We start from the raw sequence: 20,166 nt of genomic DNA on the forward strand, positions 1-20,166 counted from the left end.
GTGGCAGAACGCGCCACGTGGCGCTGCTTGGTCCCATTTTTTTAAAAAAAAAATTCGTTTTTTTTTTAAAATTCTCAGTTTTTTTTTTTTTAAAAGTTAAAGTAATTTGGACCGGTTGGGTTTGGGTCCATTTTGGCCCAACCGGTTCCCTTCACAAATTTTTTTTTTTTTTGGTCTGGGCTGGATCCTACTCCAGCCCAGTAAAAACCTTTTTTTTTTTTTTTTTTTTAGGAGGGGCCAAAACGACGCCGTTTTGCCCCTGGAGGTCACTTCAACCTCCAGCCGGGTCGCCTTGACCCGGCTTCTGCACCGGTCGGGTCGACGGACCGTCGGACCCATTTCCTTCTCTCCTTCTCTTCTCTCTCCTCCGTTTCTCCTTCTCCGCCGTCCCGGTGTCCGTTTTTAGTGGACTTATATCTTTTCTCCTCTCTTTTTCTTCTCCGTTTCGGTTGTTTTTTATGTATTTTCTATCATTTTCTTCGTTTTTTCGAGCTCTACGCAATGGGATAAATTTTGAAGCCTAAAAACTTGATTTTAAGCAACCCAAAACGAACAAGCGTACGGCCAAAATATATACTGTATAAAACGATTTTCACAGAGGCAGAGAAGCAACCCAATATGTCTAAACATAAATATAAGATACAAAAACTATCATATTGGAAGTAAAATGGAGGATTTGCATAATATATTGAAGCAAATCGCAAGTTACTCAGACCGAACAATCAGAAAAAAATACTGATATGAAAACGCAGGCCACAGAATCTATAGGAAATATCACATGCTCTGATACCAATGTAAGGTTTTCGGGCATACCTGGAGTCTGCAGTAAAGTCAGGTTGCCACGCGGAGGTCCGATCACGGTCACAGAGTCGGATCTGGGAGACACAGCAAATGCACCAGAGGGAAAACTTTTGCAGAGAGGGAGGGAGGAGACTGGAAAAGGCAGGAGAGGAGAAATGAAAACCGAACGTGCGTGCCAATAACTGATGCTACGGTTAACTTATCCCATGCATATTTTCAAAAAGAAAACTGCCTCCCTCGACATAACTGTTCCCGCTGTTGGCAAAATATATTAAAGGGCAAAAATTGCACTTTAAGACCCACAAGTCTTGTTATTTGCACCAGGACCCCAAATGATACTGGGCTTGGGTCCAATCCACCAAGGGTGGACTGGCCCATTTTCTTACAGTTCCATTTTCCTCGGTTATGCCGAACAAGCTTTACCCACTAGCCTGAACCAAAATTCCATTATAAATTATCCACAAGGTCTTATAACTCCAGGTTCTTTGACTTTATACACTCCTTTCCAGAATCCCAACATCCAAAAGATCTTATTTTGATCAGCCCTTCCTGATCTACCTCAAAGCTTATATAATAGTGACATGTCACTGTTTTTCAAAATATCTGATAATATGAGACTTTAATGTGTCTTTCGCATGGCATTCAGCTGACCAAACCAGTCTAACAAAATCTCTTCTCTCAGAATCTTCATCACTGCGTGCTTGACCGCAAAGCACGATGCTTATCTTCACTATCTTATCGTAGCATGATTTTTCAGATGAACTAGATGTTGCTGCCCTAATATCTGAGATGAATCTTCATATGAGAGCGTGAATTTATTTGAATCTGAGATGAACCTGTGTTTACTAAATTGTACAGAGATACTGGAGGGGAAATGGACAGAGATCAGAAGGCAGTGGACAAGAATTTTATTAAATGAATACATCCATCCATCCATCCTATATATACACATACATATAATGTGATAATTTTAAGAGATATTAAAATTAAAATTATAAAAAAATAGTTAATGTATTATTGGAAAAAATGAAAATAATTAAATACTTAATTAGATATATTTCGTGTGATAGTGGTTTTGTATATAGGCTATTGAATATTATTTTTTGCAAATTTTGTTAATTAATTTTTTGTATATTTTGCAAATATCTAGTCATTGGTTCTTTTTAACGTAATTTATTTATTAAAGTTGGATGGTAAACTTTTTTTCTTCTTTTTCCCCCTCGGTGTCTTCACAGTGACATCTAACTTCTTTTTATTAAAATTTTTGAATTTTTTTTTTTTTTGTTTAAGAAGCAGCCTGATTTGGCTTACAAAATTAAGTAGTTTTTGCTTCAAAAGCTAAATGGGCCAAAATCTTATCCAAACAGATACAAAGCGTGCGCTTGGAATGCGTTAGGGAGGTAAACGTGTGAAACTTGAGTTAGAGAAATTGGGTTTTTGGAAAAGAAAAAAGCCATGATGAAGCAAAAGCCGAAATTTATTCTGTGTTTGTGAAAGCGTTTACATGCTTCCATCGTGCGGTTGAATAACCAAACATGCGGTGGATAAAACATGTGATATTTAGATTCATGATTTGGCAATTTAGGGTGTGTTTGGATTAGCAGTGAGAGAAGTTACTTTTTTTTGGTAAAAATCATGTAATGTAATGTGATTTATATTTATATTAGTTTTAGTAAAAAAATCAGTTTAAGAAGCTAAAACTTGTTTAGATGATTAATAAAAAAAATTTAGATGTAAAATAACTGAAAAGGACATAAATTTTATCAAATGATACATATTTATATTATATATTTATAACGTGATAATTGTCAGAGAATAATTATAATTATTATTATAATTATAATTATAAAAATAGTTATTTTTTAGAATAATTAAAACTAAAATAATATATTTAAATTTTAGGAAAATTTTGGGAAAAAGTCCTCCTATTAAAAATATAATTACTAAGAAGGATCTAAATCATAATACAAGCATTTTATATCTATAATATTTACACTAAGTATATAAAAATTTATCAATTACTTCTTACTAATTAAATTTTTAATAGAATATTTTTCTCAATTTTCTAGAGATTTTATAAATATGATAGTAGATAATAAAGAATAATAAATTTATTTTTTAAAAAATGGTTTCATTATTTAAAAAATGATTTCTTTAATATTAAAAACCAACTCAAGTGGCTGGGTTAAAAAAAGAAAAATAACTCACATCATATATAAAGCATTCTCTCTCCTCCTTCACTCATGAGCCCCACCTATCCAAATGTGCAATGGAGAAGCTGAAGGCAATAAGTTGGAGCTTTTGAAAAAAAGTTCGTTTTAAGCATAACTTCATTTACCTTCATAGTCAATCCAAACATATGTTTTAAACAAAAAGTTATTTTTTTTCAACTTTTTCTAGTGGAGAAGTCAGTTTGGGAGCTACCATTGTAATCCCAAACACATCCTTAACTTTTATATAAAAAGTCACTTTAAGTCAAAAGTAAATTGGGTTTATAGCTTTTGGCTTTTGAAAAGTAGAAAGAGAAAGTTAAAAAAGAGTTGCGTTCTACATTTACGAAATTTATTACTCTCTTTTATTCTTGCTATAAACTTCAAATAATTAATTTGTGAATAACAAAAAATCAGTTAAAATTAATTGAAAGGTTATAAATATATTCTCTCCAATCCATTTAATCCTCCAATGCTTTCCTCTTCTATCCACAGTGACATATGACTTTCTTTTAGAAGCATTTTGATTCGGCTTATTAAATTATGTAGCTTTTATCCCAAAAGTCAAATGGGCCAAAAGTCGATCCAAACAAATGTCTTAGGAGGTGTTTGAAACTACTCAAAAGTGCTTCTCAGAAGCATTTTCCCGCAAAAAGAGGTAAACTCCTCCACATATTTATTTTGTATATCGTAAAAGCACTTTTAAAATCATGATTTTGATGTCACATTTTCAATGCACGTTTTCCTTTTAAAACGCTGATCCAAACGAAGTCTGAAAACATAAACGTGACCATTAATCTAATTTGGTCTATTTTCCATTTTACCACTACATACATCAAGGGTAATAAGAGGAAAACTTGCCTATTGCGTCATATTCAAAATTGAGGGTCCTTTTTCAGTTGACTTTGCAGTATTTGGCTTTGATCCCTTAGTTGCAGCATATGTATACATTTTATATCAGAAGATGAAAGTGTATTATGAAGCTCTATTGCCTGTCTCCCAAGTGCAAGATATTGAATTAGCAATAAGATTAAAGTCTAATAAAAAACATAGAGCAGATACCGAAATATTGCGGTTTCAAGAAAGTCTTGGTTTGTGGTGATGTGAACAGACAAAGATGTTCTCAGCAGGGAAGACTTACCATTTGTTAATGAATTTCAATACCTTGTCCTTAGGATGATAGCAGAAATTGGCATGCAGATTGAAAACGTTTCATTTTTAACCATGTCAGTTCAATTTAATTGAGATGATGACATTACAAACCAATGCAGAACCATTTATTTATTTATTTATTTTGCAATGGATTGAGTATATAACCTGATAGTGACTAAACCTACTAGATTGAAATAGGGGGGAAAAGCAGACATAAAACTATTAGCTTTGATCTGTTGCATGTTCCATTTAAATACTTGCCCCTTGCATGAGAATAATTAGATTAACCCTTTATAATGGACTTTGCAGTATATAGCTCTGATCCCGTAGCTGCTGCAAATGCCTACATCTTTATATCAGAAGATGAAAGTGTATTATCAAGCTCTATTGTCTGTCTGCCAAGTGCAAGGTATTGAAATAGCAATGCTTTTCAGCTTTCAAAAAAGACAATTTGTATATACAAAAGAGGACACTATTGCAGCTTCCCAAAAGAAAGAATGGTAGGACTAATAACTAATGATCTGAAAAGTAATGGCGTGATACCCAACAAAATTGCAGTATCAAGTATTGTGTTATAAAAGATAAGGCATATAAATTATAAATCCAGTTATGCCTGCTGGAATTACATGTGTTAAACCATTCTGTTTAAATTCTGATCTTCCACCCATAGCAATGTGCAGCAGCTTCCCAGATATCATCTCTGAATGGTGAGATCGAGAAGAATATGGAAACCATAAAGCAAAATGAAGATCCTAAAATAATAAAGTAGACAGAAAAACATACTATAAATTTCAGCAACCCTGCATTCCTGGAGGATCACGTTGGCATATAGCCAGAAGGAGTAATATCTGGGTAGCTTGATTTCGTAACCATGCGCATAGCTTTGTTGTCATTTACTTTTCCCCAACTAAGACAAGACTGTTGAATAGAATCATCAGCTACACAGACTTTAAAAGGGCAGGCTCAGTTCGTTTCCTTGACCATGAAACTTGTGCCTACTAATCAAACTCTGCAGGAACCAACAATATCAGTATATGCAATGTGAGTTCATTTGAAATAATGTTCATACATTGAACCAAACGAATGAAATTAAATATCTAAATATGGGGAACTTTTCTTTTTTATGGGAAGAAATTCTTCGGTAGACAGAATCCAAAAGATAAGTAGGTCAAGTTAGTTGCCAAAAAAATAATGCATATGAATGCGTTTGACGCATTTTTAAGAAGGATCAACCTTTAACATATTCATTAATTTCCTCTTTATGCAAATCAAATCTTCTACAGTCACCAAAGTGATCACTTTCAGTACACTACAAGGCCATTATTTTTAGTTATTCATGTTGGCTGGGACTAAGAGTGTTCATGGGACGGGATGAGACAGGGACGGCCCGTCCCTATCCCATCCTGATAATTAGGACGGGACAGGGATGATCCCGTCCTAGTCCTATCCCGATAATTGGGACGAGATGGCTTTTCCGTCCCATATCCCATCCCTTCCCAATAGCGTCCCGTCCCAGTTAGGATGAGACATAACTGGGATGGGACAAGGATGTCCCATCTCTTTTTTATAATTTTTTAAAAATTTTTAATTTGAAAACTAACTATACAAGAAATGTAAAAACTTATAATAAAAACTATATGAGGAAAATAGATAAAAATGACAATACTAACAAAGAAAAATATTTTTTGTAATCATGAGAGAAAAAATAAACAAAATAAAAATATTTACTATAAAGAATATCATGTAACTCATACAAAAACAACTTATAAACAAATAAAAAATAACAATTGATAAATATCATTATCAAAATACTATTATAGTTGTAAATAAAATAAATATATAACAACTAAAAATAAAGATATTATATTATCCCGTCCCAGTCCCGTCCCGTCTTGAAACAATTTTGTCCCGTCCTATTTTCGTCTCGTCCCAAAATGACTGGAACATAGACGAGACACTGGGACGGGACATAGTTGAACACCCCTAGCTAGGACCAACTATCCTTGAATGATTAGTTCTTCCCAAGAATCTATTTCTGAGCTTGCTTAAATATTGAGCATAAAGCCCGCCTGACTGAAAGAACTCGAGCTCAAATGTGCAGTTATGAGAATAGCAGCAGTTTCTGGTGTATTGGCAAAGTTTAAGCAGAGCAAGGATAAACCATCTTAAACCGACATTTTCAGTCCGTTAGCAATTAGCACGAAGTCGCTGAAGAATTACCTGCATGAACTTTAACTATTTATCTTTGCCGATGATGCTAAATACATTTAAAAGGAAAAGGAAAATAACTAATGACAAAAGATTAAGGAGATAATTACTCTTTTCAATTAAACCGGCATCCATGAGAGAACAAAGTATCCCTGCAAGCAAAGTGACCAACACTGGTAATGCCAAATCATATTGGATTCATGAGAACACATATTTTCCTTCACCTTAAAGACAAGAAATAAAACTAACCAATTTGTTCGTTGCATTCGCAAAAATGACAGCCCAAGATGGTAATTTAGATAGATAGCATCACGATCCCGAATGAAGCTGGGAAGGAAGACGCACAGGAAAAACGAAGCGACAGTGAAAATCCAACAGCCTAGATGGATTATGAAGGAGGCAGATAGACATGAAGAGAAACAGAGGGAGGTTAGGCTGCCTAGCAAAAGGCATAACAACGAATACACTTGAAACTCTAGTGAACAGAGATTGATTATGAATTTCTTTCTCTTACATATAAAAAGTACTCCTCCGGTCCTTATTATAAGACCCAATTTGACTTTTTATTTGGTCCTAATTATAAGACCCAATCCATTTTCTCTCTTATATTTATGCATTTTTTTCCAAGATAATCCTTCTAATAATGATAGTTTTAGCCAATATACTTAATTAGCAAGGATATTTTAGGAATAACAACACTTATTTATTATAAATAATCAACTTAACTTACTTCCTTAATCTCCTCAAATAAGTCAATTGAGTCTTATAATTAGAACCGGAGGAGTAATACGTTCAAAATCAGACAACCAATACTTCTAACCAATGTTTTAAAAGCCGGACCGGAAGTCGAACCGGAAATATCAACGGGTCATGGTTCAATCGGTCGGATCGGTCGGACCGTTCGGTCAGACCGGTGACGCAATAATTAATTTAAAAAAATATTATATACATATAATTAGTATATATGAAAAATATCAAATTATTAAATAATTTAGAAATGCATTTAAATAATCTAAAATTATAATAAAATCATTGAAAATGGACTAAAACCTTATATATTTAATTTTATGTATGTTTAAAATATTTAATGATATTACAAATTATCAATTCATTCAAATCAAAATATTTTTTTAAAAGATAGATCAAATATCGAAACAAAAAGACTAGCGACTCACGATTTTAACACCACAATATATGAAATTTTCAATGAAATAATACTATATGGTTATAACTAGTCTAAAAATATATTAGGATATTTAAGGGGATCAATTTTTTTATTTTTCTTCTATTTTTTTAAAATTTTTTAGTATTTTTCAGTCAGGCTAAAAAACCGTCCGGTTTTCTAAAAACCGTTCCGGTTCCCGGTCCAACTCCGGTTTCCGGCTTAATAACGGCTCAACTCCGGTCCAATCCGGCTCAACTATGTGAACGGTTTTTTGGTCCAAATCGAGCCGTTAACGAGTCCGGGTGACGATTCAACCGGTCCGACCGTCCAGTCCGGTTCTTTAATCATTGCTTCTAACAGAAACAAACCAGTGTCATTTATATCCAAAGATAAAAGTAAGCTTTAGATTGAAATGTAGGACCCCACCAAGAGGTAGGACCCTCCCAAAAATAGGCGTATGCCACTTTAAGCAGCGAGCACACGGCATTCTTTAGTAAAAGGCGAAAGAATAGTTCGCTCTGCGCTCACTGCGTGGCTGCGTGCCTTTTAACGCTCTCTTGCTTCAGTTTTTATAATGCATTTCGCTGCACGTCCGTGTCTGACTTCTCAATGTGGGACTTTGATTCACTCATAGGTCCAACCCCAAGGAAATGACACTTCCTCTCATCTCTAAATTTCTGGATGTGTGTGTGTGTGTGTGTGTTCTCCTTCGAAACGGCACATCCCAAATTACCATGCACTGAAGACAAGTTGAGCAGTTGCAGAAGATTTGAGTTCCTCACCGGCTTCAGCTATTTTGAATCTAAATTATGATCATCTTACATGGAGTCTTGCTAAGATTAGTTTGCTAATCTGGTTGCTGAGATGTATAAGTACACCTCAGTTCACCATTATTTTCCTCGTACATAAAAGCCACATACTGTTTCTTTCGACACTATAATTCTTGTTAAATTGAACTCATAGAATCATAGATTTTTCGTAGACGGCATTGCAAATCATAGACGAAAAATGAAATTATAAAGGAGAAGAAGGAAAGGACGAAAAGAGGGATAGGACGTTACCAAGTTCAGACAATTAATATTGTTTCTTTCACAAATATTTAGACTTCGTGCAGCCGCATTGCAATTTATCCAACAAAAAGAAAAGGGAAGGAAGCATAAAAAAGAATAATGAAGAGTCGTAAAGAGAATGTCATGAACACTCTGTACAAGCATGAAAATGTAGGGAGTTTTATATTTTATGCCGTATAAACCAGTGTGTTTTAACAATTCCTTGATTTTGTGAAATTTGTCGCATGATATTGATTCAGGAAATGATGTTATTTGAATATTCTTTTTGGGACATCTCAGTTCCGCATCACTTTCTGCATCCTCAAACCAAGCTGCTCAGGAGCTGTAAAAGCTGATCCACTTGCAAGTGCTGCTTAACTGGTCAGAGTTTCCCTCACGGCTAATGAAGTTCCCCAGAATTTCCTTTTATTTCCATTTCCTATTATGGGTTATGGGGGTGTTTGGTTCCCTCCGGGAGCACTTTTTATTTTTTAAACTACACAGCTTTCAAAAGGGCAGACTCAATTTTTTTTCCTTGAATATGAAACTTGTAATAGGGGTACCCACTAATCAAACTCTGCAGGAACCAACAATACCAGCATAATCAATGTGAGTTCACTTAAAATAATGTCATACGTTAAACCAGACGAATGAAAGTAAATATCTGAAAATGTGGGACTTTTTTTTTTTTGAAGAAATATTCTTCGGTAGACAGAATCCAAAAGATAAATAGGTCAAGTCAGTTGCAAAAGAGGGGGAAAAAAACGCATATGAAAACGTTTGACACATTTTTAAGAAGGATCTTGTACATTCATTTCCTCTTTATGCAAATCGAATCTTGTACAGTTACAAAAGTAATCACTTTCAGTGCATATAGAGAACATAGAGGAGTGGGGGAATGGATGTAAAGAGAGAGTTGATTCTATACGACAGTGAACGTTGTTTTTTTTCCTCTCTCTTTTCAAATATATAGCTATATCATTACGGAAGATCCAATTTGCTTTTTCTGCAAACATTTTTGTAAACCAAGTCTACCTAAGAAGCTCTTGATTTTTAGTCATTCATGTTGGCCTGGTTTAGCTATCTTTGAATGATCTATTCTTCCCAAGAATCTATTTTTGAACTTGCTTGAATATTGAGCATAAAGCCCGCCTCACTGAAAGAACTCAAAGCTTAAAGCTGCAGTTATGAGAATAGCAGCAGTTGCTGGTGTATTGTCATAGTTCAAGCAGAGAAAGGACAAACCATCTAAAACCTACATTTTCAGTCCTTCCGCATGAAGTTGCTGAAGAATTTACCGGCATGAACTTTCGGACAAATGTTAGAGGTTACCCTTTCTTGATTAAGGAATCTGATATTGCACCAGCTATACACGCTGGAATCGCCACCGTTGCCCAAGGAACTGCAATAAACCAGGCTGCCTGCTTTAAGTTTACGTTAGATATCTATATGTAGAAACTGATTGACTGTGTATCTTTCTTTGGCAGATGATGATAAATACATTTAGAAAGAAAAAGAAATAGCCAATGACAAAAGACTGAGGAGATAATTGCGCTTTTGAATCAAACTGGCATCCATGAAAGAACAAAGCATCCCCGCAAGCAAAGTGGCCAACATTAGTAATGCCAAATCATATTGGATTCATGAGAACACGCATACACAAATATTTTCGTTCACCGTAAAGAAAAGAAATAGAACTAACCAAGTTGTTCGTTGCATTGGCAAAAATGACAGCCCAAGATGGTACTTTAGATAGCAAAAAGCGCAAGGAACTTGGATTAGTCTTAGCACTGACGCAGAAAGCATGTACAGCGTACCAAAAAGCATTACGATCCCAAATGAAGTTGAGAAGGAGGACATACAGAAAAAATGAAGCGACAGTGGAAGTCCAATTGCCTAGATAGATTATGAGGGAGGCAGATAGACACGAAGAGAAGGAGGGAGAGATTAGATTGCCTAGTGAAAGTCTAAACGGTGAATACACGTGAAACTCTTGTGAACAGAGAATTGTGGGAGAAGCTTGATCAATGACTATGAACCTCTATATTACGGCGAGGAGGAAATTCCTTCAGAATCAGTATTTCTGATTGAACCATCTAGTGTGTCACTCATTCGAATAGAAAGGGAATCTAAAAGAAAGGAAAGTTTAAAATTGAAATGTAGGACCCCACCAAGAGGCAGGACCCTCCCAAAAATAGGCGTATGCCACTTTAAGCAGCGAGCACACGGTATTCTTTAGTAAAAGGCGAAAGAATAGTTCGCTCTGTGCCCACTGCGTGGCTGCGTGGGCGAAAACGTTAGCTTGCTTCAGCTTTTATGATGCGTTTCGCTACGCGAACTTCATTGACTCCTCGATGTGGGGCTTTGATTCACTCCTAAGTCCAAGGTTCAGCTCTGTGCCTAACCAATTTAAGCAGTTGCTGAAGATTTGAGTTCCTCAAAGGCACAAATTATTTGAAATCTAAATCATGATTATCTTACACGGAGTCTTGCTAAGATTTGGTTGCTAAGATCCATATATATACACACTTCAGTTCACAATCACTTTCCTCGCCCATAAAAGCGACATACTCTTCCTTTCGACACTATAATTCTTGTTAAATTGAACTCATATAATCATAGATTTTTGGTATACGGCATTGCAAATCATCGAGGAAAATGAAATTATGAAAGAGAAGAAGGAAAGGACGAAAAGAGGGATGGGATGTTACCAAGTTCAGACAATTGATATCTTTGTTTCACAAATATTTAGATTTCGTGCAGCCACATTGCAATTTATCCACCAAAAATAAAAAGGAATGAAGCATGAAGGAGAATAATGAAGGGGCGTAAAGAGAATGTCCTGAAAACATGGGAGAGTTTTATACTGTATTCTTTTCTTTTTTTTCCCAGTGCCACCCATATAGACGGGGTCGTCCCCTCTCTAACGAGAGCGCTTCCTGAGACTCGAACACGTATTCTCATCCTTATGGAAGACGAACCCCCTTACCAATTTGACCAATTGCTTGTTAGTTACACTATATTCTGTACAAACCAATATGTGTTTTAACAATTCCTTGATTTTGTGAAATTTATAGCATGATATTGATTCAGGAAATGATGTTATTTGAAGATTTTTTTTTTTTAAGATCTCAGTTCTGCTTCCTTTTTGCATCCTCAAACTAAGCTGCTCTAGAGCTACAAAAGCTGATCCACTTACAAGTGCTAATTGGTCAGAATTTCCTCTACAGCTAATGAAATTCTCTAGAATTTCCTTTTATTTCCATTTCCCTCTATTTCGTGTTGTAGAACATCCCAAAGAATCACCCTTCCAAACTGAGATATCAAAAACACCTGTACTAGAAATAGGAATCTTTTCAGAAGATCCAAAAGAGTACAAGTAAACATATTAGAATTCCATTTTCCATGGTCATGCAGAGCAGGCTTTGCCCACCCAAAATTCCATTCTGAATTGTTGACCACCAGGGTCTTTTAACCAAAGAACAAATAATCATATCAAACACTAAACCGATTGAAGTAGTGGTTCAAAAGTCAATGGGTCAGATCAGGATCAAACCGATAACATTAAAATAATAAAAATTAAATATAAATAACAAAATATAACAACATTAATCATCACTAATAAAAAAATATAAAGAAATACAACAATAATTTGATTGTAATTATAACAAAATACAATAACATTTAGGATATTGATCTTTATGGTTCATCAACAACTAAAATTAATAATTATTAATACCAAAATCATTATTAAAATTCATTCAAATATATAGTGACTAAAATATTAGGAGTTGAATGACAAAAATAGGACAAATAGCAAAATAATAATTCAAACTGGTTTTTGCGGGTTTGCACCGGTTTACCCTCTGGTTTGACTGGGTTGATATTGGTTTATTTTTTAAACCAGACTGAACCACTGGCTGATTTTCCTGTTAAACCAGCCGGTTCGATCTATTTTTTTCACTGTTTTTAACTTGGTACACTCCTTTTTCTGAATCCCAACATCGACAAGATCTTTAATTTGATCAACCCTCCCTGATCTATCTCGAAGGTTATAAATGATGAGATGTCGCTACTTCTTCAAAATATCCGATAATGCGAGACACTGAGACTTGCTAAACCAATCATAGAAACATTGACGAGTGAAATGCAGAAACCCACCAAGGGTGGGTCCCTTTCAAAAATAGGCGTATGCCACTATAACCAGCGTGCACACGGTATTCTTTAGTAAAAGGCGAAAGAATAGTTCGCTCTGTGCTCACTGCATGGCTGCGTGATTTTCAACATTTGCTCACTTCATTATTTACGCTGCGTCTTGCAACCGAACCGTCCCGAACTTCGCGATGTGGGACTTGGACAATAAAGGCCCAGAGTCCTGCCATTTTTCAACTTTTCATTCTTAAATAATTAATTTATAAAAAATTTTAAAAAATTAATTAATTTAGTTATTTATAATAAAATGATTTTTTTTCTAAAATACCCTTGATAATAATATATCTTGGAATTATCTTTGATGGGTTAACATACGCAATCATCATAATAATTATTTGAAGACAAAATAGATAAATATGAGAAAGAAAATGAACTAATATCTTATATTTAAAATCAAATTAAATTTATAAATGACTCTTATATTAAGGACCAATAGTAGTATTATTGTACCCATGTTTTCCAGAAAAAGATATTTTTTTCAGTTATACATTAAATTTTTATGATGAGAAAATAAAATAATTAATTGAAGTTTGTGTTAATTTGTCTCGGTTGTGTTTTATAACATGAAATTATTTTTCCCTGTTGGCCACTAGAAAGGTTAGAATAGAGCTGTATGTAAAATCCAACATTTGCGTTAAGAAAAAGGCATGGAAACGATGTTTTGCTCGTTAATCGTTATATTAAGAAAGACCCTATTTCCTTTGCAATATAATAATATACTATCATATTTTGGCCAAAAAAAATATAATATATCATATATTTAGGAGAAAATGTGATATGAAAAATTTTAAATAAATTATAAAACAGATTATTTTCTTTTAGGATTTCAAATGTTTGTAGTATGATTAAAAATGTATGTATAGTATATTTAAGTCCAAAATGTAAAAACTTAAAGACCATATTTGCATCAAGTTCATTATATCTATTTTGTCATAATGGATATAAATAAACTCACTTAAGTTATTTTAAAATTTAAATATTGTATTATTATCATACGGAGAATAAGAAAAGTTGTGTTATCTTTTAAAAATTTATTAAAAAAACATGAGCACATGCTTCAAATGTTTTAAAAGAAAAGTTTAATCTCCATGTCCCTATAGTTTTATCAAATTTTTAATGGTCTTTGTAGTTTTTTTTTTAATAATTCACAGTATCATCAAGGTCATTTTGGATTTGAAAATAATCTCTGTCAGGTCAGAAACATTTAAGGTTAAAATCCTCTCAACAAGTATGTCTCTTAAAATTTGAACTTGTGTTCTACTTTTTATAATGGTGAGACTGCTTACCATCTCAACCAACAATTTGTTAGCGATAGTTCTTGTAGTTTTTTGGGTTAAAGTTTAAAAATACCTGTCAACTTTTTTCAAAAATACGCCGAATACCATATATTTTTCCTAGGTACAAATCTACCTATGAATGTTCAAAAGTAGAGCAAAAATGATGATTCCATTACCCAAGCCTAACGCTCGTCACTTCAGGCCTTGCCAGTATCCAAGTCAACATAATTCTCTACTTTCTTAGAAATGCCCTTATTTTTATCGATCACCCATCCCAAGATCATCATGTTCAAACCCCAACAGAACTATCTTCAAACCAGCGGCACATTGTATGAATAGAGATCAAGCCATATCAACAATCAATAAAACAAATAAAAAATCATCCCATATCAACAAAGTCAGATCAAGCTGTAATTAAACTGAAATAGAAAAATAAAATTTAAAATAAAAAATTGAAGAATAAAAAAAGTTGGCAGTCAACCGTCCTGAAGCGTAACTAAGATTGAAGAATTAAAGATGGAAGAAGTGAAAAACAGAAGTAAAGCTCATCCAGCATTATCGATAGCTTCTTCTACTCAAAATACCTAGAAAAATTTTCCCAATACCTTACCAAATTTTAACTCAAATAAAAAACATAAAGAACTAGGTTTTCACTTTAAAAAAATAGAAAATCAACTGCGTTATTTGTTCAAAATACCCAGATCTTGTTACCTTCTTCTCCAGCGAGCACTCCTAGCCTCATCATCTGGACTTCAACTAGTGTCTTCTAACTTTTGATTTTTGCTTATGACTTAATCGTCATTGTTTACACCTTCACTGCTATCACCCCCTTTAATGGAGGATGTCACCATAGGCACCAATATGTAAAAAAATGGGTGGACAGGTTGAAAAATCGAGTAAGATCTAGGTATTTCTGGACGCGTCACCGTCGTTGAGACTTCATTGTCATCATGTGGCTCTGTTTGGGAGAGCGTTTGGTGGGCCAAAAGTTGGGTTAAAATGAAAATAAGCCCGACTGTATTTGGATGGTAGTTTGGATCAGCGTTTGGGCCATTCCACTTATCCACCAAAAGCCAGATTGGAACGCCCGATATGTTAAGGGGTGTTTGGATAAAAACTAAACCATGATTTCAGAAGTGCTTTTACGGATTACGAAGTAAATATGAAGTTACCTCGTTTTGCGAAAAGTGATTCTAAAACCGTGGTTTTGGTTTTACCAAACACCCCCTGAGCTACCTGGAGGAGCTTTTGAAATTGAAACCGTGCTTATTGGACCGTTATTTTTTGTCAGATGCTCATTTCCCATTAAAGTATTTTCTCTCCCCATTTTTTTATTCCTTTCTATCCTCTGCCTTTTGTCATTTCATTCCCTTCTTTCTTCGTGCCTCCACTCGAAAAACTGAGAGCTGCGCCACTGGAAAGAGGAGCTGCGCCGTAGAGCTCTGCCATTTTCCGTCTGTTGGCTGGCGTGAGGTGAGTGTTGTGTTGGGTCTGGTGGGGAAGCATCTCGGCATGCTTCATCGGTCGTCCAAAGGCATTTGCACTTCAAATCTGAAGACTTCCTCGAAAGCTGTGGTGGCCGGCATCTGAGCAGTGGGAGTGAGTTGCCAGTGTATATCTTGGCCGAAGAGTGCAAAACACAGTCCGATCTACCTTTCTGAGGCTCCATTATTGCAGATTCGGTACATACCACAGATTCTCTGTTCTCATCGTTCTCTTTTCGTCTAGCTTGCTCCGGTTGCATGTGATGGCCGACCTGTAGATTTGTAGTGGAGTTGATCTGATGTACAAATTAATCCCAGCTTGGTTTTGTCTGGTTAATCTATCTGGTACTGCAAAGTCGCCGTTTCTGGTTCCTTCTCTGTAGAGTTTTTTTTTTTTACCAGGTCCTTGTCTGTAGAGTTAAACGTGATGGATTGCATGTAATCTGTTCAAGTATGGATTTTGCTCCTAGAAACTGAACTTGTTGAGATTTTTTCTCTTATGTTAATACAATGGTCTATAAATAGCCATGTGTCCCCTGTGTTTTCTCTTCCATCACCTATTTCGGCCATAATCGATGAGGAGAGGACGTTTATTTTGAAAAAAAAAAAACAGAGGCTAGAGTTGGGCTGAACATGCGTTTTTTTTTGTTAGTGGCAGTCTCACCCAAGAGAGGGTGAATTGGGTGGGTTATAAAAATCTTGCAAATTAAAAGCAGTAAGCTAAACAGAAACAGAGAGCGTAAGTTAGAGTGATTTCACCGTAGAGAGCAGACACAGAATTTATACTAGTTTGGTCTCAACCACTTAACCTATATCCAGTTCTCAGAACACCTTTGAGTATTTCACTAAGTTCTAAGATTAATCATGCTCTTGGTGCCGCAGTACAGCAATTGATTCGCTCAATCACTCCTCCTTACTACCCGTAAAGTTACAGACCCAGTCAAGAGTCCACACTCTTGAGTTTTACTCAGAAAGTAATTAAAGATGATATGTAGAGCTCTCTCACAGAGTAAATAAATGAGAAATACTGAAGCTCAGTACAAACAAGAACAGAGTATTGAATGCAACTGTAAGTTATTTGCAGAAGGTAGCTTGTATATTCAATCTTTGCATTCAATGCTTCTTCGTGCCTTTTATAGTTGAGGAAGTTTAATAACCGTTAGACGAAAGAGCTTCTTACTGTTGAGAGATCGGTTGCGTGTTTTTCCAATCGCAACGGTTTTTCGTCATTAATGCTTCTGACATGATAGGTTACAGGCTACTAAACAACCGTTGGATAATCATTGAGTTTTTCTTCGTAATCTGTAATAATACTTCAATCTAATAAGTTTTTCTTGCAGAGTAAAGCTTAGGAGCACAACTAAACAAATAATAAAAAATGAACATTGATAATTTGGAAGTGGAATCAATCAATTGCTAAATGTATTGAACAAGAACTGGACATTCTTGATCAAAGTAATGATCGATAATTGGTTGATCGATCAAATTATCGATTAATCAAATAGAAGGAATTTGAAACAGGTGAGTTTATTTATCGATCAAGTTATGGATTAATGATTTATTAATCAAATAATCAATAAATGAAAATAGTGATTTCAGAAAAACATGCAGAGAAAAGGCTCAAGGTCACTTTTGATTTTGAATCCCTTAAAATAGAGAATTAAGATAAACAAGAAGGCTGAGAAAGCCTCAAAGAGAAATAATAAATATATTTTGAGAATCATGGTAACTTGTTGATGTTTAACTACAAAGAGTCAATGATTGATCAAGTGATCAAAAACTGGTTGATCGATCGAGCTATTGATAAAGCAAGGTGAGATAAAAATAATTTTCAAGGAACAATGATCGAGTACTTTATCGACAAATGAATGATGGAAGACTTGATCGATAAAAGAGATTTAACAAAGAATTTTTCAAAGGGTACAAAACAAATGATGATCGATTAAGTAATCGATTAATATTTGATCGAGTAAGTGATCGATAAAATATAATTAGAGAGACTTAGTTCTGAAATGCCAGGAAATGTTTGATTGATCATGTTATGTGAAAACAAAGCATTCAGATAAATGGGTGATCAATCATTTCATCAATAATTAGATTATCGATCAGGTGATCGAAAAAACATAACTTAAAAAAATAGAGCAAGATAGCAATGATCAATCATTTGATCGATAAATCACTGATCAATCAAGTGATCGATAAATCAACCAGATAACAACCTTGAACAGGGATATTGAGTGGGTTATTAAGCAATGTTCGATCATGTTATCAAAAAATCTCTGATCGATAAAGTGATCAATAAATGATGAAAGAGACAGAATATAACCAAATTTAAAGAGTTTTACCATTTATCTGTCTTCTTATCGATGACCTATTTATCAATCTAGTGATCGATAAATACTTATCAAAATTGTGTCTATTATCTGACAGTTGTTCAATCATTAGGTTATCGATAAAATGATCAATAATTTTCTGCAGACTTCTATTCAAAACAGTGTTAACAATGATCGATCAACACATATAAACTAATTTATCTATCAAGTTATCGATTACATTTTTGCTAAGTTACTCGTTTACACAGGGAATTTATCTGACAAGTGATCGATAAACCCTTGATCAATCACCTGATCGATCAACTTACCAAAAATACAAATTACCTAATTTGTTATCATCAAAACCTTAAATCTAACATTTTTTTCATTGTATGAGCATCTGAAAGGAAAAAAAAATTGTATGAGCAATGGTTGGTATGAGCATCTAACAGGAAAAAAACAAAGAAGAACAATAGTAGCATGAGCAATGTTGGTCATTAAAAAATTGGAATCATCCGTGAGAGGTGCAAACTGAAGCTAGTAAGGAAGAATATTGAACTATTAGAGTGAGGAAGCCAAAGATAGAAATAGTGTGTTATCCCCGTTTATTTTTTGTTCCATTACCCATTTCAGCCATTTTCCATGAGGAGAAAAAGATTTTTGAAAAAAAAAACAGAACTAATATATATTTTGGTAATTTAAATGTGCTTTCATTGAATTTATATATTTGGATCACATTTCCTTTTAATTAGTTGGAACATCATTTGTGCTTTGATGTGTGAAATTCTTTTGAATCGCATTCGTGATGCAATCAGAGACCAAATTATCTATAGCTTATCAATTTAATTAAGCATGTAATATTATTATTTCGTTTCACTTTGTCGCTATACTACAAATTAGAGTTCAAAACATTTTTATCTATTCAAATTATGTTTCGCTTTTATTTGCCTTATTTTTTTCCATTTCTCTGATGTTTTCAAATTTAATTTACTTAATCAATTTCACTTTATTTATATTAAATTAATTTAAATTAATTATCTTATGTCAATTTATTTTTTTATCATGTTTCACTTTATATTTAAAATATTTTTTTATGATTTCTCTAAAGTTTTCAATTTTAATTCACTCATTAAATTTCACTTTTTCATTATATTATCTCAATTCTTTTTTTTCATGTTTCATTTTATATTTAAAATATTTTTTATGATTTCTTTAAAATTTTAAAATTTAATTCACTCATTAAATCTGATTTCTTCATATTAAATTATTTAATTTCATTGTATTATGTGAAATCAATTTTTTATCATGTTTCATTATTTATTAAAACTCATACCCATTTTGATAATTTTTCAGCCAAACTTACTTTTACTCAACTATAATCCAAACAAGCTTTTACCAATCTCACTTTTACAAACTAATTTTTCTGAACTCCAATTTAAACACAATTTAGCTTATCCAATTTAACTTTTACCACCTTCACTTTTTCATAAGCTACTTTTCCTATAAGTTACTTTTCCAATCGTTGATCCAAACAGGCACTTGCCTGCACCTTCACCGCGACCAATATTGGTGGAGGATGCCACCATGGTCTCCAGGATTTGAAAATTATGGGGAGATGGGGGGAAGGGTGAGGAATCAAGAGAGATGGAAGAATGGTAGGGAAAGTGGGAAGGGCATTAATGAAAATTCATAAATTTTTTTCATTTTTAAAATTCATAAATTATACAATAATATTAGCTAGCATTGTTTTTTATTTTTAATTTTTTTCTACTAACAAATAGGATATTATTATGGCCACATGTGCATTCATATCAGCATTTTCAGTCGAAATCTCTTTCTCTAATGGCTAATGTAACTAGGATTAATGGTAGTGGTTTTTTTTCCCTCTACTTTTGAACATTGATAGGAAAATTTGCACATGAGGAAAGTATATGATGTTTGGGGTATTTTTAAAAGTTGGTGGGTTTTTTTGCACCGTAATTCTAGTTTTTTTTAATCAGGTTCTTATGGTTTCAATTAAGTTTAATCATTATTTTTTTATCATATTCTTATAATTTTTTTATTTTTAATTAGGTTTTTATAGTTTCGGGCGACTAATAAAAAAAAACATAAAAACCTAGTTTAAAATTAAGTAAAACTATAATGACTTGATAAAGATACTGCAACAATCTCATAAAAATTAAGGGGAAAAAAATTAAAAACTTGATAAGAAGAAAATGAAGGGAATTGAAAGACGACGCGCAGCGGAAAAACTTAAAAATTTTATAACTTTCAATCCCTTGCCCGGATCTACCGA

At 33.8% G+C, this 20,166-nt stretch overlaps 3 non-coding genes across 3 annotated transcripts; all 3 read right to left on the reverse strand.

The window, feature by feature from the left end:
• Nucleotides 1-7,955: 7,955 nt before the first annotated feature.
• Nucleotides 7,956-8,073, reverse strand: LOC114759831 (U5 spliceosomal RNA). Its single transcript, XR_003741971.1, has one exon. It is a non-coding gene; the product is annotated as a U5 spliceosomal RNA (small nuclear RNA).
• A 2,676-nt stretch (nt 8,074-10,749) lies between these two features.
• Nucleotides 10,750-10,867, reverse strand: LOC114759830 (U5 spliceosomal RNA). Its single transcript, XR_003741970.1, has one exon. It is a non-coding gene; the product is annotated as a U5 spliceosomal RNA (small nuclear RNA).
• Nucleotides 10,868-12,738: 1,871 nt separating this feature from the next.
• On the reverse strand, nt 12,739-12,856 carry LOC114759833 (U5 spliceosomal RNA). Its single transcript, XR_003741973.1, has one exon. It is a non-coding gene; the product is annotated as a U5 spliceosomal RNA (small nuclear RNA).
• Nucleotides 12,857-20,166: the final 7,310 nt, after the last annotated feature.

Source organism: Neltuma alba, unplaced genomic scaffold, assembly GCF_004799145.2.
Source record: "Neltuma alba isolate B1F8T4 unplaced genomic scaffold, ASM479914v2 tig00010901_pilon, whole genome shotgun sequence".
NCBI classification, from domain to species: domain Eukaryota; kingdom Viridiplantae; phylum Streptophyta; class Magnoliopsida; order Fabales; family Fabaceae; genus Neltuma; species Neltuma alba.